Here is a 27,292-nt window from a genome sequence, read left to right on the forward strand (position 1 = left end):
GTCAATAACTACTCCAAACAATGCTACCAACTGGAGACAAAGTGTTCAAATACATGAGCCTATAGTGAATATTTCTTATTCAAACCATCACATTCTAGGCAAGTATGGTAGGGCTTGGGTGAGCACAGAAAGCCCTCCAGAAGAGATGAGCTGGGAACGGAGCTGACATGTGCTGAGGGTTTTTCAAAGCTGCTGATGACATTCATCACAGTCTCATAGTGTGTCTTTTTTAATTTTAAGGGCAATGGCAGATGATTTCAAAAGAGATGAAAATAGGAGGAAAATCTCCAAGAAAATGAATTTCTTTAATTTGTGTTTTTGCCCTGCTCATGTCAGGCAAAGAAGAGAAATAGCAGCTCAATTCCTGTTGGTAAGTTGCCATGGAGATAGCTCCCACGTGATCTCCAGTCATGATTCACCACTGCAGGAACCTCCAAACTTAATTATTTATTAATAGGCTTTTACCAGGGCAGTCTCCAGAGGTGGAACATCTTGTTTCCATGGCAGGGACAGCAGTGAGAAACGGAGGGAGAAAATGCCATGCAATTACAAAGAATTAATTAGAACCTCTGTAAACGCACTGATGAACATGCTTTAGGATAAACTGTGGTGGGATCTGAGGGCACTTAGGTGTCTGGGGAAAACAAAAATGAGCAGCAGGACTCCAATAATCAGTTCTCCTATGGCACCTGAAGAGCCTCCCACACTATCTGTCTGTGAACTAGAGACTCAAGATGGATCAGCAAGCTATAAATTCTAGGAATAAAAGCTACTTATCATGAATAAACAAAATATACACATGTGGATATACAATGCATAATGTTTCAATCTTTGTACAGTCTGTCCAGCATAGCATAATAGAGGAAGCTGGAAAAACCAACTCATAGTGAAGTGTTAGAATATATATGAACTAGAGGATATGAAATTAGACACGAATGTTGTTGGGCAATGTAGTTCTTTGAGTCCCTGCTCACATGTGCCATCACATGTGAGTTCTTTCCTTCATGTTTAAATGTGGAAAGGATAGACACCTGTAAAAGCAGTGCTATATTTGAATATAAACTTTGAATATGAAATGCACCCGCTAGTCTCCCACACTCATGTTCTGATCATTTTCTCCTCAGCTGATGGGGCCAACTTGGACAATTGTTTTGAAGCCTTAAAGGATGGGGGCTTCAATGGTAGCATTAAGTCAGTGGAGATGAATCTTCAAAGGTTATAACCTGGCTCTCTACCTCCTGGTCTTCAGTATCATGAAGAGTCTCTGCTGTACATTCTCACCTCCTGTAAACCTTTTCATGCCTTCCTCACTGGGATGGGCTGAGACTCACAAATTCTGATCCAACATACGCCTTTTTCCCTTTGTTTTTCACAGGCACTTTGATCACAGGGATGTAAAGGTAGCCAATGCATATTGGAAAGTGGTTTATAATTTTTAATCAATTACTGGTTCATCTGTTTTTTTTTTCATTCAGGGACAGAACTATTTGCTCACATTCTCATACCTATGTCATTGTATGTATATATAACAGATACTAATTTGAATATCTCACAGTGCTTGATCCAAGGATGTTTCAGACTAGTGAGAGACATGGCACATGCACATAGGTTGTTATGTTTATAGCATATGGAGATCAATTGCCTTAAGGGTTGAATATGTGAAAAGTGGTACAAATGCTCAAATAAGTCACAATGATGTCACAGACAGGATAGGGCTGTTTTTTTCCTGAGATTGAATTAGTTGTTACTACTATTCCTTTTGTTCTTACTTTCCCTAGAAAGACCTGAACAAAAAATGACTATTCACCACAGATAGGACACCAAACACAGACCGCTGAAATGATCCCACTTAGGTGTAACTTCACAAACCAGTCAGTTAACTGGGTTATTTACAAAAGTGTAAGTGAGGGGTTACTTTCTGAGCATAGATGACTTGAAGGCAGCAGTGTTACCAAAAGCCCAGCTCAGCATGGGGGACATCTCACAGAATCTGTCCCTGGGCTCTTGACATGACTTGGCAAACAATTCAACTGCTCAGACAGTTTCCTCTCTTCATCATTGTTATTGCTTTTATAACACTGAAGAGGGGCTGTGTGGATCTTGTAAATTTTAGGAGTTTGCTGGGACTTTTGATTCTTGCTTACTTTCTTGAGCCTTGTGTTTTCTGTTTACTTGATGAGCACCCATCTTTGCTTCAAAGAGGAAATGTTTCATTTCAGAGGAAATCACCACAGGACACCTACCAACTTTGAAATCTCAGAATTTATGTGGAATAGTCAATACATTTTGTTGTTAGTTTGTGAGAATAGCACACAAAAACTTACCTCAGTGTTATTATTGAGTCATATTCATTGTTGTATGGCAGATCTATTTGGTATAAGTAAATTTTTGGAAGTAAAATGGAAAGACTGGTTACTTGTTTTTGTATTGTTATAACAAACACACTTGAAGCTGGTGTCCCTGGAGTTGGATTGAAGATAGGCTTGCTCTTTTGTGCAAACCGTCTCAGGATCTCAGGAGAACTCAACTTAGAAGCTATCACATCACGACTGCAATGGTTTTGCTGCACCAGGAAAATAACATTATGCATGACATCTTTATGTATTTGTTGTTCCCTAAGCCTTATCCAGAGTGATGGAAATGGCCTGTTAGGACTGAGCACTCAAACTTCATTTATTCTCAGCACCTTGAGAAGCTATGAGTCTTGGCATTCATTGCAAACTATTGCAAAGAGAAGCTTTTCTGATTTAGAAGGAGAGAAGAATTAAGGCTAAGGAATGAACATAAATATCTAGAAGGCAGTTTGACACCACATCAATTTATTTAAGCAGCTGTAGTAAGTTCCTTTTAGGATCTAAGACTCTGAATCCAAGAGTTTTTTTGTCAGGATTATATTACCAGGAATGAATTAACTTTTTGTCAAGTAGGCCACAAATCCAAACAGAGGGCTGTTTCTTTATCCCTATAGCAGTTGTACCACTATTACAGCAGTGGATACATTTTCCCTAAGAGATAGCTACTGTAGTTGATAGGGTTCACAGGTGGGTAGGACCATTAATGCCTTTTCTGCCCCATCATTTTGGACACTAACTTCTGATCCTCTGAAAGCTAGGTATGAAGGAGGAAGCTTCCATCTCTCCTCTAGATTCATTTACTTATATCTTGCAAAAATGTACACTCATGTACCTATAAATACATGTGCAAAAAATGCAAATGTATAAAACATGTATACACACACAGGCTGAAATTTAAACTTCCATTCCCTTAGAGTTAGGACATGACTGCTTATCAGTACAGCTTCTTTTGCAATTAAGTAAAGACTGACAATAAACGCAGGGTACTATATTGAATTTTTGAGGGAGAAATACATTGGAGGAATCAAAATACACAATATTTGTTATCCCTTCATTGCTTACTTTATAATGATATTAACATATATTTGCTCTAATGCAGAAAACAATATTGAGTAAATATAATTATAAGTTTCCATCAATAAGGAATTTGGGGTTCAATACATCAATTAAAAGATCCAGTGTCCCAGAGTAACTTAAAAAAGGTAAGGAAGAAAATTAAATGAATTGTTCATTTAATTTATTTATTCAACTGGACACTAATTCAATCTCTCCTCAATTCCCTAGTTTCATAGCTAAAGAAATGAAGAGCAAGATATTTAAGCAAAGCCTATATGAATTCCTGATCAAAAGATCCTTATGAATCAGGAAGAGTTTGATCAAGAACCTTATTTAAAATTAATAGTTATCACCATAATTAACAGCAAGCCTTTAAAATAATTCTCATTGAAGTCAGAAATGGTACAAGGCTCATGCATTCATACCATTGTTTAGCATTGATCTGAGCTCTTGATAATGCAAATAAGGAAGTGAAAATTAAGATAGTGTTTTAAAAAGAAGTAGGGAGGATCAAAAGTTCAGGGTTGTTTCTGAATAGATTCAGATGAACCAAAGAAAGAATACTAACAAATCAAACAGAAGAATTAGGAATGTGAATTCACTTCATATTATGAACTCAAAGCTATAGTTTGGATGTATAAAGGAGTCAAAGCAGAGAAAATACTTTTGAAAAAGAAGAGCAAAGTTAGAGAATTCAAAGCGTTTGATTTTAAGTTTTATTTTATAATGATTTAATAAATACATGTATTAAGATAAACAGATTGAAACAGCAAAACTGAGAGCTTAGAAATAATCAGCTTATTATTTTTCTTTTTCTCTGTAGCCAAGGACATTCAGTGCAGGAATGAATGAGAAATTTTGTTGCTAAAGAAGCTGGAATTACTGGAAACTTACTGTAATAATAATAATAATAATAATAATAATAATAATAATAATGAGCTGTGAGCTGGGAATGCAGTAGCATAGTTTCAGAATGGTTAAGTGGCATGTGTAAGGCTCTGGCTGAGTTCAATCTGCACCAACAGAAAGGAGAAAAAAAACAAGTTGTGTGTTTTCCTCACCCTTAAAAATATTTAGTAAAACATAAATTATAGATTTAAATGTAAAAACCAAATCTATAAACCATTAGGAGTAGGTATATCTTTCTTTTTAATTTCGTTTTCTTAATTGAAGTATGATTTGAGATGGAAACCTTAAGCCTCTCAGGTGTTAGGATTGCCAGCCTGAGTTACGATGCCCAGCTCCCAACAAAGAAATAAATCTCTGTGATATTGGATTAAGCAAATCTCAATTTATCAAAGGTCAAGGTGCACAAGGAATAGAGAATTAAACTTCATATAAATTAAAAAAACTGTGAGTTGTAAATGATTCTCTCAAGAAAATGAAAAAATAAACAGGAAGAAGTATTGTCAAATAATTTTTATGATGAGGGATTGGGACCTAGAATGTATGAAAGACTCTTACAACACTAGACTAAAGAAGGAAAAGAACTCATATTTTCTCCAGAGAATGAACGCAAATGGTCAGAAGTCAAATGATCACATCTGCAACATAATTAAGTGATAGGGCACTGAAAATTGAAACCACAGTGTGATACCATTCCATTGCCAATAAGATAGTAGAATAAAAAAAGAAACAAGAACCGTTATGTGTTGGAAGTGGTACTGAAAATAATGGTGTCTATTTGCAAAACATTTCACATCTCCTTAGAAAGTCCAATATTGCGGGATCATATAACCTACTAATTCTCATATATGATATATATATATATAATATATAGTTATAAATATAGATATATAGAAATATATAATTGCTAAGTAGTGAAAATATGAACCAAATTTTACACATGAATATTCCTAACATCATTATTAGCAATTAACAGCCAAAAATGGAAACAGACCACATTTCTGTTGCTTGATGGATGGACATATCTATGTACCATATCCTTACAATGAAATGTTATTTGGCAACAAAAAGAATGAAGTGCTGGTGCATGGAATCTCGTGGATGAGCCTTGAAAACACTTTGCTATGTGAAGGAAGGAAGCACAAGATTACATATTGTATTACGACATTTTTTAGCACATACCCCCAATGCACAAATCTATAGGAACAAAATGAAGTTTAGGTGTTTCCAGGCTGAGAGAGTAGCTGCTATCTGAAGCGAGGTTTCTGTCTGGAGGAAAACTATTCAAAACTTTTAACATGATTGCACAATTCTACAAATACAGTAAACTGTATATAGACAACTTTTATTATGTGTAAATTGCATTCCATAATGATGTGTTTTAAAAAGCAACAGCATGTATATGTATATATATATATATATATATATATATATATTATATATATATATTATATGCATGTATATGCAATTACAAAAATGCAAAAATACAGAAGGTTAACAAAAACAACTCATTAAAATAAATCATGCTATAAATGTTTATAAATATGAAAAGAGAAGTAATACATATATAGACATCACTTCTTTCTGTTAATCTTACAGATTAACAGCGGTCCTAGACTATGGTTTTAATATATACAAGTTGAGAAAAACTAGTAAAGTCTATTTTATATTTTAAAACATCACAGGACTCCATTGGAGGGAACAAATAACAAATTTCTAAACAGGAAAACTGTAATTACATAAAAAATATCCGGTTTCCCTGTGTGTGTGTGTGCGCGTGCGTGCACGTTCGTAAATTATTTTATTGTGATTTGCGAATTTGATGAGCTGGTAAAATATATTCACTTGAAAATTGCTAAAATATGTTATTAAAAGCTGATCATGGTGGCACACACCTTTAAACTTAGCATGCAACAGGCCAAGATAGGGCTTTTAATGAGCCTGGACTATGTTGTGAAGTTCTGGCTAGCTGGGAATACATAATTTTACCCTGTCTGATAACGCTTTATATTTACAAAATTAAGGTTATTTTTTAAATATTTAACTAATATATTTTAAGTCTATGTGCTTAATAAGATGGATTGTAGTTACAGATCCCCCAAACCTTAGATAATTGAAAACTGAAACATAAAGGTTTTTTCCCCTAAGTGGAGGAAAAATTAAGCACACACTCTGCTCAGACCTCGCCATCATTTTGTTGGAAATATTATCAATGAAATTAGATAAGAATGCAATTAAAGCTTGAGAGCCAAAAAGGACGAAATAAATTCATTCTTACTTGATGATAATATGATTAACTGGAAATTCGAAAAAGAATCAATGCCTGCCTATCATAAAAAGAAATTAAACTGAAATATTTGTCTTCTTACGTTCACAAAAGCATGAATTGTCAGACATTTTAACAACGATGTCTGGGAAATAGTAAAAAGAAGAGAACTGACTCTGACACTAAAAAATAAATATTAAGAAAACTGTGCAAAATATTAAATGAAAAAATTTGTACAGTACTCTCAGAAATCCATAAAAGTACAGTTGAGCTAATAGAAAAATTAACATAATCCATATTATGAAAAGAAATATTTAATATCACTTAAACATTACTCCTAAGTTAACATACCAAAATTATAGGAAATCTTTAAAACATTATGAAATTTTTACTAGAGCTAGAAAGTAAATTATAAAGCACATATGCAAAAACAAAGAATATATAGCAATGCTTCTTTGACTAGAAAATTGTAAGCGAAAACATTGTGAAAAATGTATAAAAAACAGACCATATCCATGCAACAAAATTTAACCTACAATTCTGGGCATTTTACACCATGTGAAAAATGTTGGTCTGGTTGGAAGATAACAGAGTATATGAATGGCCAAATGAAAATGAATGGTTTGTTCATCATCATTTATTTTGAAAATGTTGAAAATTAATTAGAAGTTTTAATATGAAAATAAAGCATTACACATATTAAAACATAATATGGACCAATTACTTTATAGATACAAGTGAGTTAATTCACCTAACAGTGACTGAAAAATTCACATTCTATATGGGGGAGAACTTTATACAAATAGATATAGTGGGTAATAGTATAATGTGTGATACAATCAATAAAAACATCCACAATATTTATGTAATGTATAGAGTATAAAATGAGAGATATCTGCTTTAAAATGTAGATGCATAGTTTTTTTGCAAGCACCAAAACAACTTTCAGCTTGCTTATAAATCATGCTGAAAGTGCCAGTAATCTGACCGTAAAAATTTTCTAAATAATAAAAATAACTGCAAACATTTATGAAATTATCAAAAATAATTTTAAAATGAAAATATGGAAGGTGATCAACCCCAAAGACAAATGAGGAATACATAAAAACACAGAGAATTATAGAAAGTAAAATAAATATTCTTTAACATATGAAAAAATATTCAGCCTTACTCACAATAAGAAAATGAAAATAAAAACAACAACATGATACACCATTTCTCTCCTTTCAGATTGTCCAAGATCAAAAAGTTGACAAATAACAATTGGTTGCTATGTCACAGACTCATACAATTATACATTACCAATGGAAATATAATTTCTTATACCCAACTTGATAATATCCAGCAAAAATCTTTTGTATATACACTCTTTGATTAAGAAGGCTAATTTCTATTAGCTTATCAAATTATATATTCTCAAACTACAAAGAGACATATTCACATATATGACCTTTACTTATTCATATTGTAAATCATTCTTTACAACCATGCATCTATCAATAGGTGACTAATTTGATAAAACATGTATATACAATGAAGAGCTCTAAGGCTGTATAATTAAAAAATCCATTTGTATAATGATGGCATGTGGGGGAGAGAGGTATTATTAAAATAAACAAGAAAAGTGAAAATGTAAAATTTTGTATATCTTGCTAATAATTAACTTGCATGAGTGTGATATATGTATTCTATACCATTATTAATGTAAGTGTAGATATATAGTGAAAGCTTCAATGTAAAAGATTAGGAGAACTATATTTTGGAATTTTTAGATAGGGCAGGAAAAGATAGCTAAAAATTATGCTTTTCTAATACATCAGTTCTTTAGATTTATCTTTTAAAAATACTTTTAAATTTTATTTTACATTCCAACCACAATTCTCCCTCCCATCTTTCCTCCCACCCTCCTCCCATGAGGAATCAGCAAAGTCTGACACAATAGGTTGGGGCAAGACAAAGCCACTTTCCTGTGTATTAAAGGCTGAACATGGCATCCCACCATAGGGAATGGGCTTCAACAAGCTAGCTCATGTACCAGTTTTGTATTGTGGTCCTACTGCCAGGGACTCCTCTGATAGTCCAAGCTTCACAATTTTCTCCCACATATGGAGGCCTAGTTCGGTCCCTTGGTGTCTCTACCACTGTTGTTCTAGAGTTCATAGCCTCCATGATATTAATAAGGTATACATAGATATGTTATTGAAATAAAATTATATTAAAAAAACTTTTAAGAGGAATTGCAGCAAAGGAAACTGTCAACCAAGTGAAGAGGCAACCTACAGAATTGGTAGAAATTTTGTCAACCATATATTTGACTGATAATTAATTTGTAAAATAAAAAAGTGAAATACAGAGTTATCAAAAAGAAAAAATATCAGTAACTAAGCAACACTTTGAAAAGTGTTCAACATCATGATCCATCAGGGAGATATAAATTACTCTAGTCACCATAACCAGGAAATGGAATCAACTAAGATGTTCATCAACTGATGATTCGATAATAAAAATGTAATATACACACACAATGGGATTTTGTTGAGCTGTAAAAAATGAAATTATTAAAGTTCCAGGAAAATAGGTGGAACTGGAAGCTACTGAGTGGGGTAATTCACACTCAGGACAAATGTTGTCTATTCCCTCTGATGTGTAGACCAAGCTCTGAATTTTAGGTTTCAGTGATTAAGTTGGATTGAGAATCAATAGAACCCAGACAGCAAGAAGTCACAGGGTAGGAGCAGGCATTAAGAGAAAGATGTAGTAAAATACACAGGGTAGTAGAGTGGTGGGGGATAGATATGAAAAGGTTTAAATGGGTCATGGTAGCAGAAGGATGAAGGTAAGATGTGGAGGTGGCTAACAAAAACAAAAGATACATGAAAAAAGCAATTTAGAAACCCACTACTTTTGTTTCCTTTAAAAGCCCCAGGGAACCACCCATCTCTACTATCCCAGGACTGGCTCATGCTACTGAGAGCAGCTTTTTATGTTGGCCTTGGGAACTGAACTCAGGTCCTCATGCTTGCACATCAAGCACTTTCCAAAGTGAGCCATCTCCCAGCACTAAAACCTACTAATTTATAAGCTAACTAAAAATATAAAAAAATTAAAAGACCTTGGGATGGAGGTACCCAGCAAAGATAATTAAAGCTGGTGCCAGACTCATGAATTTTTAAAACAAGAATCCCTATGCCAGGAGCAGGCCACCACCCCAATGAATTGTTGGTTAGAGATGTCGAAGAGACCTCCCAAACAAGACATGCTATTGACATTGTTCATGGTTGCCTACTAGAATTGCATGTTACTATCATATTCCTGGAGACATCATATAATTTGTCTACAAAACATATAGTGATAGCCTTAGTGTAAAAAAATAGGAAAACTATATTTTGGGATTTTTAGGATAGAGAATCCTTCCCTGCTGGTTACCATTCATGGTGCCAACAGGTGCTATACAGACTGCAGGGAGAGAAAACTCATCAGCAGTCTTACTGAGCTGTGCGCCTTGTATGCTGCAATACTTCCACTGGTACAGTTGTCACATCAATGTTTGTGAGAAACCAACTTATTTGGTTAAAGACCTGTTCCATGTGAGGGAATACACATTTGATATTGTAAGCCAGACCAAAATGGGGAGTTCCAGTGTCCAGGACAGTGAGGAAATTTTGCTGCTGTTTTTGCTGAATGCATGCGTTAGCAAACTGCCTTCTTCTAAATGTTTCTTTTAATACACACAGGTTAGTGTTGCTCTCAATCTTGGGCAGGATGCATCTTTTCATGGTGAGTGACAGGAATACAGACACTTATATCTAGTGAATATGTTGAAAACAAATGGCTGTTGAGAACTCAGCTATAAACAAGACACTTGTATCACCCTCTCCAGTAACCAAAAAACATCTTGTAAAAAAAGGATGGGAGGTATATAGGAGCTGGAGGATAGGAAGGAGTGCTATGAAGTAGTGCCATCTGGACATGACATGGTATTTGTAATCAGAAATATGCTACAGCTATATGTAATGACACAAGACCTGCAGAAGATTGGGTCCTTTGGCATTCCATCACAACTGGGGAGGGTACCCACCCATAGGGCCTCACCCCTTCTTAAAGAGCTGTTGCAAGACAATGGTTACCAGAGGTAGGCGAGTATTTTCTTAAGTGGTATGGCTAACTAGTGAGCTTGCCATGCCCTAGCAAATAAGCCCCCTATTCCAACTCATACATGTAACTCTAGATGAATTCAGTATATCAAAAAGAAAAGAAAGAAATCCATAAGTTTGGGAAGACAACAAATTTGGAAAAGAAAAGATATTAGAGGGAGAGTGAAGAGATTAAGAAAGGGTAATGGTAGGTGAATATAATCATAATTACATGTATTTGTATGAAGCTGTCAAAGATAGAGAAAAATAAATCACAAAAATAACTTTCTAATTACTTAAAGTAAAACGAACAGATAAGCCCTTAAATTGAGTAGCTGGGAAATTTAAACAGGAAGAAAAAAACCAATAACTTTAAAACAAAGCAATTTTATTGCATTCCCTCAATGGATTGCATACTAAAGATAAACAGAGCTAAAACATAAAGCAAATGTATTGTAATTTAGTGCTAGTCAGGCATTCCTATCTACAGAATAAGTAAGTGTGCTAATACACAAAACATTCACCATTAAAGAAAATACTAAGGCAATATGAGCAGCATACCCCTATATTTAGTAGAAATGCCACTGTGAAACTTACGGTAAATTTTCTTCGTCCAGTAGGGATGGGAGAGTAATGGTCAAAAATTAATCTCATAATTAACCAATGATTCTCATGTTTTTAAAGCAAAACAGGTTTATTTATTGTATTATGTTAGTGTTTTGTCTGAATGTGTGCATGTGCACTAAATCCCTTGAATGTGAATTTACTAATGGTTGTGAGGCACCATGTAGGGGTTGGGAACCTAACTAGGGTCCTTTGCATGAGTAACAAGTGCTCTCAACTGTAGAGCCATCTCTCCAGCCCCAACCAGGAATTTTTTAAGGGGAACCTTATATTTTATTTTTGAGATTATAATATAATTACAATATTTCTCCTCCTGCTCCAAAGTTCCAGATCTCCTTTAAATAAATGGCCCCTCTTTTCAACAATAGTTAATGTAATTACTATTCATAAATATAGCATGCTCAGTCTGTACCATGCCACTTGTATGCATGTCTTCAGGTCTGACCATTTGGTATATAACAACCAACTGGTGTGCTCCTAGCTGGGGAAGACTCTCTCTCCCATTTTCAATATTTCTTACTTGCCTATAGTTCTGTGTAGGGTTGAGTCTTTGTGGGTTTTTCCCCATCCACTCTGGCATATCTATCTATCTATTGGTGTGATTCTTGTTCAGTTCATGTTCAAGCAGTTATGTTGGTGACATTGCTAGAAGACACAATCTTACAGCTAATTCCATGATCTTCTGGCTCCTACTATCTTAATGGATACATTTACAATACAATTTTTATTGCTTGTAGTTTTCTGTAGCATTCTCTGTTACAAAGAGCCATTGATGAGAGATGAAGGTATGTTTGGGTATAAGGACACATTTTTAGATGCTTTTAGGAGTGATGATGATTTTAGTAAAGGAGTCTCAACCAAGATTTTCTGAAGATATGTAGGATTCTATTCTGAGCTACAAAATGTAGAAAGTGAGTCTTGATCATAGAAACTATGGAAATATAAAATTCTCCAGAGTCTATTAGGATTTATACAGGAGCAAAATTTTTAGGGATTTCTGTTATCCAAAAGAGATAACTGGTGTATCAATACATAAATAAAATAATCAATGCCTTAAAAATCCATCACTTTAGAATGATACTAAAATACTGTTGTTGCTTGCATTTGGAGCACTGGTTTTAGAAAGTGGTAATTATTCAGGAGTTCCGGAAGTAAAGGTACTTCCTGTGAAGTCTGACTACCTGAGTTAAATCCTTAGAATCCAGATGGTATTCAGAGAGAACAGAACCCTGAAAATTGTTCTCCAACTTCCACTTTAGTGCTATAACTTGCACTTTAGTGCTATAACCTATGTACACATGTGCTGGCATGCACACATACAGTAAACATTAAATATAATAATATTTAGAAGGAGGAGTGTAAGAAAATGGGGAAATTACTTTTTAGACTGAATCAGATTTTTCTAGGAAAAAGTCTTAAAAGGTAGAGCTCAAGAGGCAGATTGTCAAATTTTAAAAATCAGTTCTGTCTCCCACCAGCTGATATTTGACCTTGGTCAAGGCATTGAGAACCTCTGTGTCCTAGTGTGTTTGCCTGGAAGTAACAATAATCTGTTTGATGACAAAGTTTCATGGGCAATTAATAATTTGAGGCAGTCTGAAAAAAATCCAAGAAACTACATATATGTGGGATAATATTTGACACAATTTAAAATTGTGCCTACAACTACTTTTTAGATGATTAAAAGTCTAGTATGCATTTACCTAAAATAAACATGCTACCAAAAATATTTGAGTAATAGAACCAATGACAAAATTTGGAAAATAAAAAGTATATTAAATCAGGCAGGAAAAATTAACATCAAACCAAAATTCTCATTTACTGAAAAGCATTGGAGGCAGTTTTCAGCACTGGGAAGATTACAAATACCAGCTAATCTCTATACCACTCAAAGCAAAGCATCATTAGCATAACAGGGTAATATAGAGGTTTGCTGCAATTTTAAAAGATTTCTACCCTTTGTGTATTTGGTAATTGTAGTAGGGAAATACTTAGAAAATTAATTTTAAAAAACATTTTTTAATATGACTTAAATGGTAAAAGCTTAGAGTCAAACATCGTGTTGAAAGAGCTATAATTGGCAAAGTCCATTTTCCTAAAACTACTTATTATGTTTAGAATAAATGTCAATATCATAGGTAAGTTATTTTATGGAGTTTAAATAACAGGTTACAAGGCAGTCCTTTTGCCAGGATTCTGATTTTATATAAAACTAGCTCTACAGAACGGTATTGAGTTTTGTTGGAGAATCTGATACATGTACTTAATTTTGTTGATCAAATCCACTCCCTATCCCGTCCCCTCCATTCCTTGCCTCACTACTTTCCCCACTTGAACTCACCAGCTCTACTTTGTGCTTCCAGTATGTGCACAGTGGTTTTATTTTGTCTTTTTGTAAGTTTCAATTCTCTACTGTGGATATGCACTTTTTTTTATATGAAACACAAAAGTTCTCCAATGTTTGAAAAAATTAGTTATTTTTAACACTGCTAACCTGGAATGAGGGTGCAGTAACTTTTTTCTCCTAAGTAAAGACAGCAATGCTCATGACAATGACCACTAGAGTCTAGAAATGTATGACAGAAACAAAGAGAAATCCAACCACAAGAGGTCCACAGGATCTATTCCCCACAGAGTGATTTACATGACAGCTTAAGCTGAGATAAAAGAAATAAATGGTGAGGGTGGTTTATGAGGGGTAAGCTTTTATAAACACTGCAATGCCTTTTCCAGTCTCACGCCCAGGTTAGTAAAATGTCACCACCAATCAGGGCATCACAATGTCTGCCAACATCATTCCTCCCAATAGAGTAGCCCTGGAGGACTGCTGATGGGAAGGTCATCCATTCTTTAAACCCATTGACCTTCACAGTCCTATCTATTGCTCATCTTTCATCTGTAGGGTTGAGGTACTCAGAAACATGTCTCGCACACATTGATAATAAATACACCATATTTTCTATCCTCTCCCAGAATCATAGTATTGTGTAAGCTGCTGTATTCACCAGCCTTCCAATTGTCCACCATTAAAATATTATAAACTTTTTTGGCATCATTACTGAAATACTACTTTTCAAATAGCTGATAAAAGACTAAACTTGAATCTATTTAAATGTATATTTCTTGAAAAAAAGGATACTAATAAATTCTAAGACAAGATGGATTAAACTCTATCCTACACATACCCCCTTCAATGATAAGATAATATGGGATATTAATGAAGGAAGCAAGTTAAGACTGATTTGAACCATCTTTTTCACTAAGCTCATTGCCTAACATAAGTCACTCCTTGACTCTCTGCAATTTTCTTTATCATGGGCAAGAAGGTGGTTGAGTAAACCAATCTAAATATGTGAATAACTAACTTTATGAATAGACAAATATCATAGTTCTTGGTATTGATTATTCTTTCAAAAGTATTTCCTGAACACCCATCTTCCCTACAGCTTTTTCTAATGTCAGTAGTTTAATTGCCCTCATAGAACATATTAAAATGAATTCTGGGGGCTTTGTTTATGGGTTTATATGTTGTTTGTCTTCACATTAGATTATAAGATAAGCCAAGGCAATCATTGTTTTCCTTAACTAAGTTCTCAGCCACACAGGTTATGTAACACATTCTTTTTATTCTTTTTATGTAAATTAGAAACAAGCTTGCTTTACATGTCAATCCCAGTACCCTCTCAATCCCCCTCTCCCTTGCCTCCCACCGACCCCCTATCCCATCCACTTTCTGCTCCCCCACGGAGGGTGAGGCCTTCCATGGGGGGGCGTCTTCAATGTCTGTCATATCATTTCAAGCAGGGTCTAGACCCTCCCCGGTGTGTCTAGCCTAAGAGAGCATCCCTTTATGTTTAGTGGGCCCCCAAAGTCCATTGGTGTACTCGGGATAAATTCTGATCCACTACCAGAGGCCCCATAGATTAACCAGACCTCCAGAAAAATGGGAATCAGTCTACCACAAGATCCAGCAATTCCACTGTTAGGCATATACCCAAAACATGCATATTCATGTAACAAGGACATCTGTTCAACCATGTACATAGCAGCATTATTTGTAATAGCCAGAACCTGGAAGCAACCTAGATGCCTCTCAACTGAAGAATGGATAGAGAAAATGTGGTACATTTACACAATGGATTATTGCTTAACAGGAAAAAAAAAGCAATGGAATCTTGAAATTCTCGGACAAATGGATGGAACTAGAAGAAACCATCCTGAGTGAGGTAACCCAGTCACAAAAAGACAAACATGGCATGTACTCACTCATATATGGATTTTAAACATAAAGCAAAGGATTGCCAGCTTACAATCCACACTGCCAGAGAAGCTAGGAATCAAGGACTCTAAGAGAGACACACATGGTCCCACAGAGAAGGGGAAAGGGAAAGGATCTCCTCAGAAAATTGGGAGCATGGAGGGAGGGGAGAGGGAGTTAGGAGAAAGAAAGGGGGAGAAGCAGAGTGGAGAGGAGGACATGAGGGACCAGGAAGATTGGGTCAGGGCAAGAAAAGATATACCATAATAGAGGGAGCCATTATAGGTTTAAAGAGAAATCTTTAGTAGTATGATATCAGTCAAGTGCAGATGAACACTAATAGAGGCACAAAAGTAACAATTTCTTGAGTAAAAGTAGCAAGATTCTAGTATGTTATTAAGAAAAAATGTGGCTATCATAAAGTCTAAAGAAAAGTCAAATTATGAGTCATTGCTGAGTGCCAGATGTATTTGCTGGGATACTTGTGTGAAGGAACACTACAGTGACAAAGACAGAACAATTGAGACAATGCATTTTTAAAGATTAGAGAAGAAATCTCTGTTGCTCAAAAATGCAATTTATAGTTTCCAGAGGTAAGAAGGTAAAACACATTGAGGATGGGTAGAAGGTGACCATTATAGGAATATTTACTGCCGGGCATTGATGGCGCATGCCTTTAATCCCAGTACTCGGGAGGCAGAGGCAGGCAGATCTCTGTGAGTTCGAGGCCAGCCTGGTCTCGAGAGCGAGTGCCAGGATAGGCTCCAAATCTACACAGAGACACCCTGTCTTGAAAAACCAAAAAAAAAAAAAAAAAAAAAGAAAAAGAAAAGAAGAAAAAAAAAGAATATTTACCTGTGGTTTTTCTTTTTAAGTTTGTTTATATGGTGGATTACATTGATTTTTGTATGTTGAACCAACTCTGCATCTCAGGGATGAAGCCTACTTGATCATGGTAGATGATTTTTCTCATATGTTCTTACATTCGGTTTGCCAGTAGTTTATTGAGTATTTTTGCATCTATGTTCATGAGGAATATTGGTCTGTAGTTCTCTTTCTCAGATGTGTCTTTGGGTGGCTTGTGTACCAAGTTAATTGTAGCCTTGTAAAAAGAGTTTGGCAATGAACCTTCTGCTTCTATTGTGTGGAACAATTTTAGGAGTATTGGTATTAGCTCCTCTTTGAATTTCTATAAAATTCTGCACTGAAGACATATGGCCCTGTTTTTTTTTTTTTTTTTGGTTGGGAGACTTTTGATGACTGCTTCTATTTCCTTATGGGTTATAGGTTTAAGTTACTTATCTGTTCTTTATTCAATTTTAGTAAGTGATATCTGTCCAGAAAATTGTCCATTTCCTTTAAATTTTCAAATTTTTTGGAGTACAGGTTTTCAAAGCATGACCTGAAGATTCTCTGGATTTCCTCAGTGTCTGTTGTTATATCCCCATTTTAATTTTGGATTTTGTTCATTTACATGTTTTCTCTCTGCCTTTTGTTTAGTTTGGATAAGGGTTTGTCTATCTTGTTGATTTTCTCAAATAACCAACTCTTTGGTACATTGATTCTTTGAATTGTTTTCTTTGTTTCGACTTCATTGATTTCTGCCCTCAGTTTGATTATTTCCTGGCATCTACTCCTCCGGGGTGAATTTGCTTCCATTTGTTCTAGAGCTTTCAGTTGTAATGTCAACTCTCTTGTGTGACTATTCTCTAGTTTCTTCATGTGAGCACTTAGAGCTATGAAATTCCCTCTTAGTACTTGCTTTCAAAGTGTCCCATAAGTTTGGGTATGTTGTGTCTTCATTTTCATTGAATTCTAGGAAGTCTTTAATTTCTTTCTTTATTTCTTCATTGACCCAGGAGTTGTGCAATTGAGCATTGTTCAATTTCCATGAATTGGTAGGTTTTCTGCAATTTGTGTTGGAGTAAAGTTATCAAGAACAGTTTGGGTATACCCACAGAAACAGCTGACCTGAGCTAGCAGGAGCTCACTGACTCTGAACTGACAGTGGAAAATCTTTGTAGGACCAAACTAAACCTTGTGAATATAGGTCACAGTAATGTGGGTTGGGCAGTCTGTGGGGCTACTAGCAGTTGGACCAGGATTTATCCCTAGTGATTGAAATGGCGTTTTGGAGCGCGTTCTCTTTGGAGGGATACTTTGCTCAGTCTAGATAAACAGGGGAGGGCCTTGTTCCTATCTCAAAGTAAGGTGCCAGAGTTCATTAACTCCCCATGAGAAGCCTTACACTCTCTGAGGAGTGGATAGCAGGAAGGAGTCAGAACTGGGATTGGTATGTAAAATAAGAAAAGATTGTTTTTAAAATAAAAATGATAACAATAAGCATATTAGAATACTGGCTGTAAGGCTTCGGAAGGAAAAGTTGTCACTTGAAGAAAGGAGAGTATAATAGTATTTCCAAATTAAAAAGTCAGAAAAAGGATTGAATGTCAACATTGTTCAATTGAAAAGAAGAGAAAGGGAAAGCACTAAAATCTTTATTGATTTGGTACTAAACTCCTTCCATGCTGCTTAATTTTTAAAGGTGCATTTAATTTGTTTTATAATCAAAGAAATTAAAAACACACTAGATGAATTAGTTAAAAGAAAAACTGAGAGAAATGACAATACTAATTTAACCAAGATGAAACTTAAAATCAAAATCAACAAACATAGGACCATATGATGATGACTGATACAGTGGATGCAGAAGATATTAATCTACCAGACCAGTATGCATGTGACAGATAAATATGAAAACATATCAGAAAATAAAGGAGAATTTAATAAGCATCCATCAAAACAGATTTCATCACATTTATTCTGAAGTTAGGTAGATCTACCAGGCATCAATATGTAAGGACGTGAAGGAATTCAGGGATTTAAAATAATAGAATGTAGACTTATCCATGACTAAGTACATGTTTTCTAAGCTCATAACATTTGCATGAATTATTCTGAACTTGATTATAAATAATATTTGATAGTTTACATTCTATAAATTAAACACAATATTTAAAAGATTACTAGTACAATCTCACACAGGAAGTGGACTAATAAATTTTCCTTAAATCAACAGTGAATCAAACTTCTTAATACAAATTACCACAAATCAATACAAAGATTAACAAAACCCATAAAATTTGACACAATGCATAATTTACATTTTGATGAATTTATAAAGATAATGAAACCTAAAGTAGTTGATGCTATTCATCTTGTGATTTTAGGAAAACAGCATCAGCAAAGCATCAATCAATGAAAAAAAAAAGCTAGAAAGAACTTAAAAGAAAACAAAGGCAAAAATCCTCATGATTTCCTGCACATGTGGAACCTACAACTGCTGATTTGGTAGAAGTTGAGAGTAGACAACTGCCTGTCATCAGCTCAGTACCATGTAGACAGAGATGGCAAAATAGTGCTTCAAAGGTTATCGAATTGGATAAAAAAGTCAAGTGCTGCAGAGTACTGTGACCACAGATGGTGAAAGTATACTGTATGCTTTGTTTGGGAAGGAGACAGAGACAGAGAATGAGAGTGAGAGAATACCAGGAAAATGGCTTAGTAGATAAAACACTTGCACTCAAAGCAAGTAAAACTCACTTCAAATTCCCAACAGCTATATAAAAGCCGGGAATGTCTTCATATTCCTGCAACCACAGCATGAATAGTAGAGACACATGGATCCACAGATTCTGCTTGAAAGCCAGTCTAGCTGAAATAGTGTGTCTTGGAGTCAGTAAAAGACTCTGTTTCAAGGGAATAAGGCAGCAGGACATGGATGAAGATACGTAAATCCTTTCCTGACTTCTATACATATTGTGTGAACATGAACACACACACACACACACACACACACACACACACACACACACACACACACACACACACACACACACATGAGGTGGTAGCAGGGAGCAAAAAGAAAGCACTGTTAATACCCTCAACATAAAGAAATAATGAGGAAATAGATATATGTAAACAAACTGAACATTACACAATATTTACATGTTGTCAAGTTATCATACCATGCTCTGTAACTATGGAAATTCAAAGAAATAATGAAAATTGTGTTAAATAAACACACACACACACACACACACACACACACACACACACACACCAAAGAAAAAGAGGCACATTTGAGGAATAAAGGTAGAGTATAAAAGAAATACAGGTAGAGTACCTAGGAGGTACTGGAGGGAAAAATGGAGGTAGCAAGTGATGTGCTACGATTTCAGGGAAAACATTGCAAACATTGCATATTTATAGAGAATGCAATGTTGAGGAGTGCTGATGTGAACAGCACAGCCTTCCATAGAAAAAAATGGAAAAATTTGAACAGAACATAAAAATTTCAGTGCACTATAAAAAGGAGCTTCATAATTTTCAGTTTTTGGAAAATGAAATAAACACTTTATTTGCAACAAGAGAATACAAGTCCAATACCAGAAATCCTAGAAATGAGATGGATTATTGTAGAAATTGATCTAAAAAGAAATATAAAATTAAATTGGTAAATTGTTATAGAAACAATAGGAAAGTAACTTATATATGACATGGTAATGTTATTTATTAATCAGCTCAAAGCTAAATATTGTCATATTTTTTTCAAAAAAGATTATTTCAACATTAAACACTGTAATATAAACCAAAAGATTAAGTATTTTTCTAAATATTTTCAAAAATTTTTCTTAACTTTAATTTTTTATTCCAAATAGTATTTAAAAAGCAAATTAACCCCATAAAAATAAAATTAAATAATTATGCCTGCTATCAAACGTACTATCTCAAAAACACTTCACAAAGGCCTCACCCTCCAGGGGGAACAGAAAGGATATATGATAGGTAGGGTTTTAGTTGGGGGAGTTGTAGGGGAGGAGGAGAGGGAGAGGGGACTGGGATTGACATTTTAAAAATTTTGTTTCTAATTCAAATATAAAAAGAAAAAAAACTTCACAAGTATTAAAACCAAAGAGAACATACAATGTTTGGTTTATTAACATTCGGTGTTAATAGAAAGCAAATCTCCAGACAAGAGAAAGGAGCAGTGGTTGCTCATGGTTAAGAGTCAGGTAAGAATTTGCTATATTGGAAACACGGAAATATCTCTGAACTTCACCTTGGTGACAGTTGTGTAACTGCACACTTGCTAAATTTCTTTGGAATGTGCATTAAGTTGGGTGAATATGTAAACTATATTTCAATAAAGCTCATTTTTTAAGATAAATGAATGCCAGACAAAGAAACACCAAGACAATTTTTGTAAATTATGAAAACATAAATAAATGAATTATTAAATTTAATGAACACAATGGGCATATTTCTCCAAGCAGCAATTCTTCCAGGAAATCAAATGGTAAAAGTCATTAACAAAATAAAGATAAAATATTAATTAAATTTTATCAATCATCAACAAGTTTCATTTTCAGTAATAAATTGCTAAAAATGATTTTTTTGGGGGGACAGGGTTTTTCTGTGTAGCTTTGGAGCCTATGCTGGCACTCGCTCTGGAGACCAGGCTGGCCTCAAACTCACAGAGATCCACCTGCCTCTGCCTCCTGAGTGCTGGGATTAAAGGTATGTGCCCACCAACTCCCGGCTGCTAAAATGATTTTAAATTAAATGAAAAATAAGGATATAATCATCACTCAACATTTTCCTGAAAGTTACAGAAATATAATCAGCAATAGTTGAGGAAAGGGGTCAAGGCCATGCTGGAAAAACCCACAGAAACTGCTGAACTGAGCAAGTAGCTGGGAAAACAGCATAAGGCCAAAATAGTGCCCACCCCCCCGGACGTGGGTGTCAGTTAGGAGACTTGGGCAGTTTATGGGGCAGCTGGAAGCGGAAGCAGTGTTTATTCCTAGTGCATGAATGGGCTTTGGGAGCCCATTCCCTATGGAGAGATACTCTCTCAGCCTAGATACTCAGCGGAGGACCTAGGTCCTGACCCAAATGATGTGACAAACTTTGATGATCCCCCATGGGAGGCCTCACCCTCCCTGAGGAGTGGGGTGGGGTGGGGAGAATAGGAGGATGGGAAGGAGAAGGAACTGAGACTGGTATGTAAAAATAAGATTGTTTTAATTTAAATATAAATTAATTTTAAAAAGAAATACGATTAAAAAGCTATAAAAACAAAAGAAACAGTGGTTAATGATTTTATTTTGCATACAGTTATTTGTAACCAGAGAACCAAAGAGCCCATAATTTAAAAAAATTCTTTTTCAAATGATAAAGAAAACTTGGTAATATGGTTTGATACATGATAGGAACTTTAATAAACCTTTTTCTGATATAACAATACACCCTCAGAAATTAGAGCAGAATCAAAATTATATTCATAATAGTGAAAGCCATGCAATAAAATAAACAATATTATTAGGAATAAACATAACAGTAAAGCAATATAACACTCACTTTATAAATAAATAAATTTCTTAATGAACTCTTTAAAGATGTAATTAAAATCTGAACAAAGAGAAGTAAATGAAGTATTTCATAAGTTTGATGCAAATGTCAGTTGTTCTGAAATCAGTATATTGGAAGTTTTTGTATGTTGTTTTCAATTATTTTCATTAATAAATGTTGTTCTTTAACAGTTCCATGGATGAATATAATACACTCAGGCTACATTTTTTAATTTTTCCCAAACCTGCCAGCACCCTTCTTCCTTTATAATCTCTTTTCAGCAGTCATGGCTTTGTTGTTGTTGTTGTCATTGCTTCCGGGTTTAAAGGGCCATCTGTGTGGCCCTGAGTTTGGAACTGCCCTGGGATCATTTAGAACTATAAGTGGTATCACCAGTAGGCACACAACTGTGTACTAAGACTTCCCTGTTCCCATAATCTAGTAGTTACCATAGTTTAGCAATGAGTGATAAGGTCACACAAGGCCCTTCCCCATATGTAGATGATTGTGAGAAAATCCCAACCTCCATGTGCCCAGTACAAATAGGTAAGTCTTCAGTGAGATTGAAACTATGCTGGTAATATCACGCTTTGTCTTCAGCATTTGGGAGCTTTGCTTCCTGTTTTCTAGGCCTTAAATTTTTGGTCCCTGCCTGCACAATGCTCCCTTCATTTTAAGGGGCACAAGAGCTCTCAACCATCTTTGATTCTCAGATATGAGTGTCTGAGAATAAATACATTTATTTTCAAGGACTGCAAGGGGAAGCTTCTCGGATTAAGGGGGTAGGTAGCATTTGTCTGTAAGAATAAACACAGACATTAAAAATGTGAATTGATGCTGTCACTTTAGCTAAGCAACAATATTAGGTACCTCCCTAGGGCCTATGATCTCTTCATTCATAGGTCTGAACTGGCTTAACATTATTCTGATTCTTTATTTATGTTTATGTTATTCTAACATTAAACTGATTCTTTCTTGTGGATCATGCCTCAAATCTAAACAGAGAGTGGTTGGTTGCCCCATAACTGTCATGTCACTATTGCACCAATGGGTGTTTTTGCCTAGCAGTTCAGTTTGTAGTTCATAGAATTCACATACCCATTATAATCCCTAAACTTTTATTTATAAAACTGAGTAAAATTAGCCTAAGTGTTTATATGGATTGAAAAAAATATATCAAGAGAGGCATGCAAAAGAACAGAAAGGGAATTGGCTCACATAAAAGATCTAGTAATGTTACAGGGTTCAAATTTTAGTGAAAAATAATATCAAAGAACAGAAAAATATTTATGACACTCCATTTATTATTTAAGGTCATCATATAGCAAAATCATGTGCTTTTGTGAAAAAAATTTCAAAACTTTTTTGGGCCAGTGAGATAATTCAGCATGTAAAGGTACTCGCCATTAAACTTTATCACCTGGATTTGGTCCTGAAGACCTTCATGGTGGAAGAAGAGCACTGGTTCCTACAAGTTGTCCTCTGACCTGCACATGAGTGTCACGATTTATCTTTTCCCACATTGCCCCACACATGCATGCATACACACACACACACACACACACACACACACACACACACACACACAAATGTAATAATTATTCTTTAAAACTTTATATGTAAAAGATTCTGTACATAAAGTGATTAAATCAATAGTGAGTCTCTAACAAAGTTTAATATTGTTAGTCTCATCCATTTCATATAAAGAACCCCTTCGAATATCCCAATAGAAAGATTAGCAATGTCTATTAAGGAGTAATGTACAAAGGCATTTCTCAACATCCACCAAAAGCTAAGATTCTCAACCTCACCCATCATCAATGAATGCAAATTAGAGAAGTGAGATATCCCTTTACACTCATCAGACTGGCATGCATCAAGCAGAGCAATAGCTCCTATTGCTTGCAGGCTACAAAGAAAGGAGTGTTTTAATATATTGCACGTGGAAATGTGCATTATTATAGCCTGTTTTGGAAAGCAATCTGGCAATAGCTATTAAGTTTAAAACGTCTCTTAAGCCAGACGTCCCACTGAGGGAACCTATCCCAGAGAAACAAATGATTCAGTAGGTAAGAATACACTGCCAGTGATAATTATTGCGTTGTTTGTTTTAAAAAATAAACCTGGTAGCTAAATGGATTCTGATTAGTACAGGGATTGTTGGCTATTGTCAATAATACAGAAATGATGCTATTCTTTACTATATTACTTGACTTAGCACAATTTCCCAGATGCACTGCTGTGTAGAAAAATCAGAATGCACAAAGTCACACTTAATATGATCTCATTTTCATTCTATATATTATATGTACATGTTCTTAAATACATATGTATTTGTTCATGTGCATAGAAGTATCATGTATCTACCTTTTGATATTTGACTAGATACAGGTATGACATTATACATGAGATTGTTAAATGGCTCATGTGAGAGTGATAACAGGAAGGGCCAAGGGAAAGGAACATGGTACAAAAGGGAAATATGAATTAGATACAGCATGTGTGATACCTTAAGGGTATACATCCTATATAATCTCCTCCCTGCAAGTACATGTACTTGTAACTTATCTCTAAATAGCAGAGGATGGAGAAGTTTTGGGATGTTACCTCTAACTTCTCTCTTCCTAAATGAGTCTCTGTTGACTCTCCTTTTGGGGCTTTCATTAAGTATGTTGCAGCTACACAGAGGTCTATGGGTAAGGGGCTGTGGGAAGCTTTTCTGATGTGAGGCAGTCAGAAATCAACTCCTGTCATCAATAATGAGAACTTGGAGGTAAAGTCTTCATCACTTCATCCTGTGAAGGAGACTGCAGCATGACTGAAACCTTGACAGCAGTCTTGAGAGAACCTACATAAGCCCTCTGGACTTTTGACCCTGGAGAACCTGTGAGGTCAGAAGGAAAAGGAATTGGTGTCATCAAGCATTTAAACATCCACATAATCATGCATACTTTGTATTTTTAAATGATTGTTTTTATTTGTCAAGACAGGGTTTCTCTGTGGCTTTCGAGGCTGTCCTGGAACTAGCTCTTGTAGACCAGGCTGGTCTCAAACTCACAGAGATCAACCTGCCTCTGCCTTCTGAGTGCTGGGAAGATTATTTTTTAACACAACTCTCTTTACCAAAACCAGTACTTGTTCAGAAATATAGCATCATATCCAAGTGCCACAAACAACTCTGAAAGGCAAGTACCATCATCCTCTTTCAGGGGAGGAGCCTGAGACTTAGTGACTTGCTGGAGGCTGGGGCCCTTGTTGTATGGTCAAAGAGAGGAATAAGCCAGGATGACCAACATCAAGTCTTGCTTTGTGGTTGTACACCGAGTACTTCTCTCATCCATTCAGTTGAAACACACACATGCACGCACGTACGCACGCACGCACGCACACACACACTTAAAAAAAAAAAAAAACAAAAAAAATAGGTTGTTCTTGCTGCAGTAGTCTGGTAATTTACTAAAAGTCTCTCTGATATTTTGTCCTTAAACATGAAAGGTTTTAGAGCATGTGATGATGTCCTCCAATTCCCACCTAAGCAGCCATGTCTTAACTCTTCTTACTGTCCCCACTCCACAGTAAAGTTCAGGAAGTGGCATTTGTGCATTTTAGAGCAGATGCAAGATAATGGATCTGCGACTGACTGAGATATGAAGAGACAGTGGCTGGGCTTTGAGAAAGAAACCCAAAGTTAAAGTTTTCCTGAAATGAGCCCTGAAGATATTCAGTGAGTGTTTAACTGGATGGTCAGTGCCTGGCCCAGTAGGTAAAGCACCTGCCATCAAGCCAGACTACCCGAATTTAATGCTAATTACCACATAGTGAAGCAGAGAACTGACTCCCTGCAGATAGCCTCTGACCATCACAGATGCCCACACATGTGTTCACATATGTTCCAAGAAATATACAAATAAATAAATTTGTAAATGAGAATGATCAGTGCCTTACTAGCCTGGAGAAATCTGAATTGAAATTTTAAAAATGACAAGATTACAGAAAATTTAAAACTAATTTATATGGAGCATTGACACTTATGTTGAATTTTCAAGCTGACTTCATCAAGTATTGTGTATATTAATGGTTCATTCTCCACCCCCAGGTAGAAATTCCCCTCTGTCCTTTTCATTTCAGTCTCAACATGTTTCTACAGAGTCAACTTGACATTGTACTTTTATGCTACTCATAAACAGTGTGTCGATGATCAGTTTAGGATGCTCTGTGAATATGAACTAAGAGTGTCAAAAACATTTTCTAGAATTATAGAAATAATCCTTCTAAAAGCAAAGTCTAAGGTACCTGGTATTCCTCCTAAATAGCATATGTAAATTCTAAACATTTTTCTACGTATTAAATAAGTGACAGGATAGCACTTCCAGAGGAAGGGCCTGGAGTAATGGTGTCTTCAGATTGTTTATTGACAACATCATACTATTTATAATAAATATATATATGCATATATGTACTTTGAATAGTATTCTCATAGATATCATTGCATTGAGTTATAATGGCTCAGAGAGACTTAAGGCATAAGTAAATAATTTCTATTTTAAACATTAAAATACAGAGACAAAAGAACATTGCAATTTTATCAACTGAGGAAGCTAGAACCAGAAAGAAACGTGACTTTCAGCAAATTTTACAGAAGAATGCTTTAAGTGTTGGGTCACTTTCGCAGATCATTCTAGCAATCCCTAATTTCTTCACTCAGCTAAGCATATTTATCACTCAAACTGCATTGAAATTTTATTTCTGCTTTTTAATTTTTGTTTCAAGAAAGGACGTCTCTATGTAACCATAGCTGACCTGGAATTCACTGTGTACCTAGGCTGGCCTTGAACTCAAAGAGGATCGATCTGCTTACTTCTTTATTTCATTTTTTAAACATTAAAACATTTCTTTCAAAAATGTCTTAACTGCATGTAATTATTGCACATGTAACTAACTGCATGTAATTATTGCACATGTAACTAACTGCATGTAATTATTGCACATGTAACTAACTGCATGTAATTATTGCACATGTAACTGGGTTTCACAAGGACTTTTTTATTCAAGTATATGATGCACATTGAAAATGCACCCCAGCCTCTCTCTACCTCCTCTACTCACTACTTCACCATTCTTACTCCCCTTTGATCCCTAGAAATTTTTAGTTTTGTTTTCAAGGTATCTGTATCTTTCTTATGTAGAATTTTTGAATCTCAAAGATATATCTTTCTTTTGTGTTCTATACTTATCCTTCAATTTTTCTCTTTTATAAAAGAAATTTAAATGTTTAGATAAT

This window comes from Cricetulus griseus, chromosome 3 (assembly GCF_003668045.3).
Source record: "Cricetulus griseus strain 17A/GY chromosome 3, alternate assembly CriGri-PICRH-1.0, whole genome shotgun sequence".
NCBI lineage: Eukaryota > Metazoa > Chordata > Mammalia > Rodentia > Cricetidae > Cricetulus > Cricetulus griseus.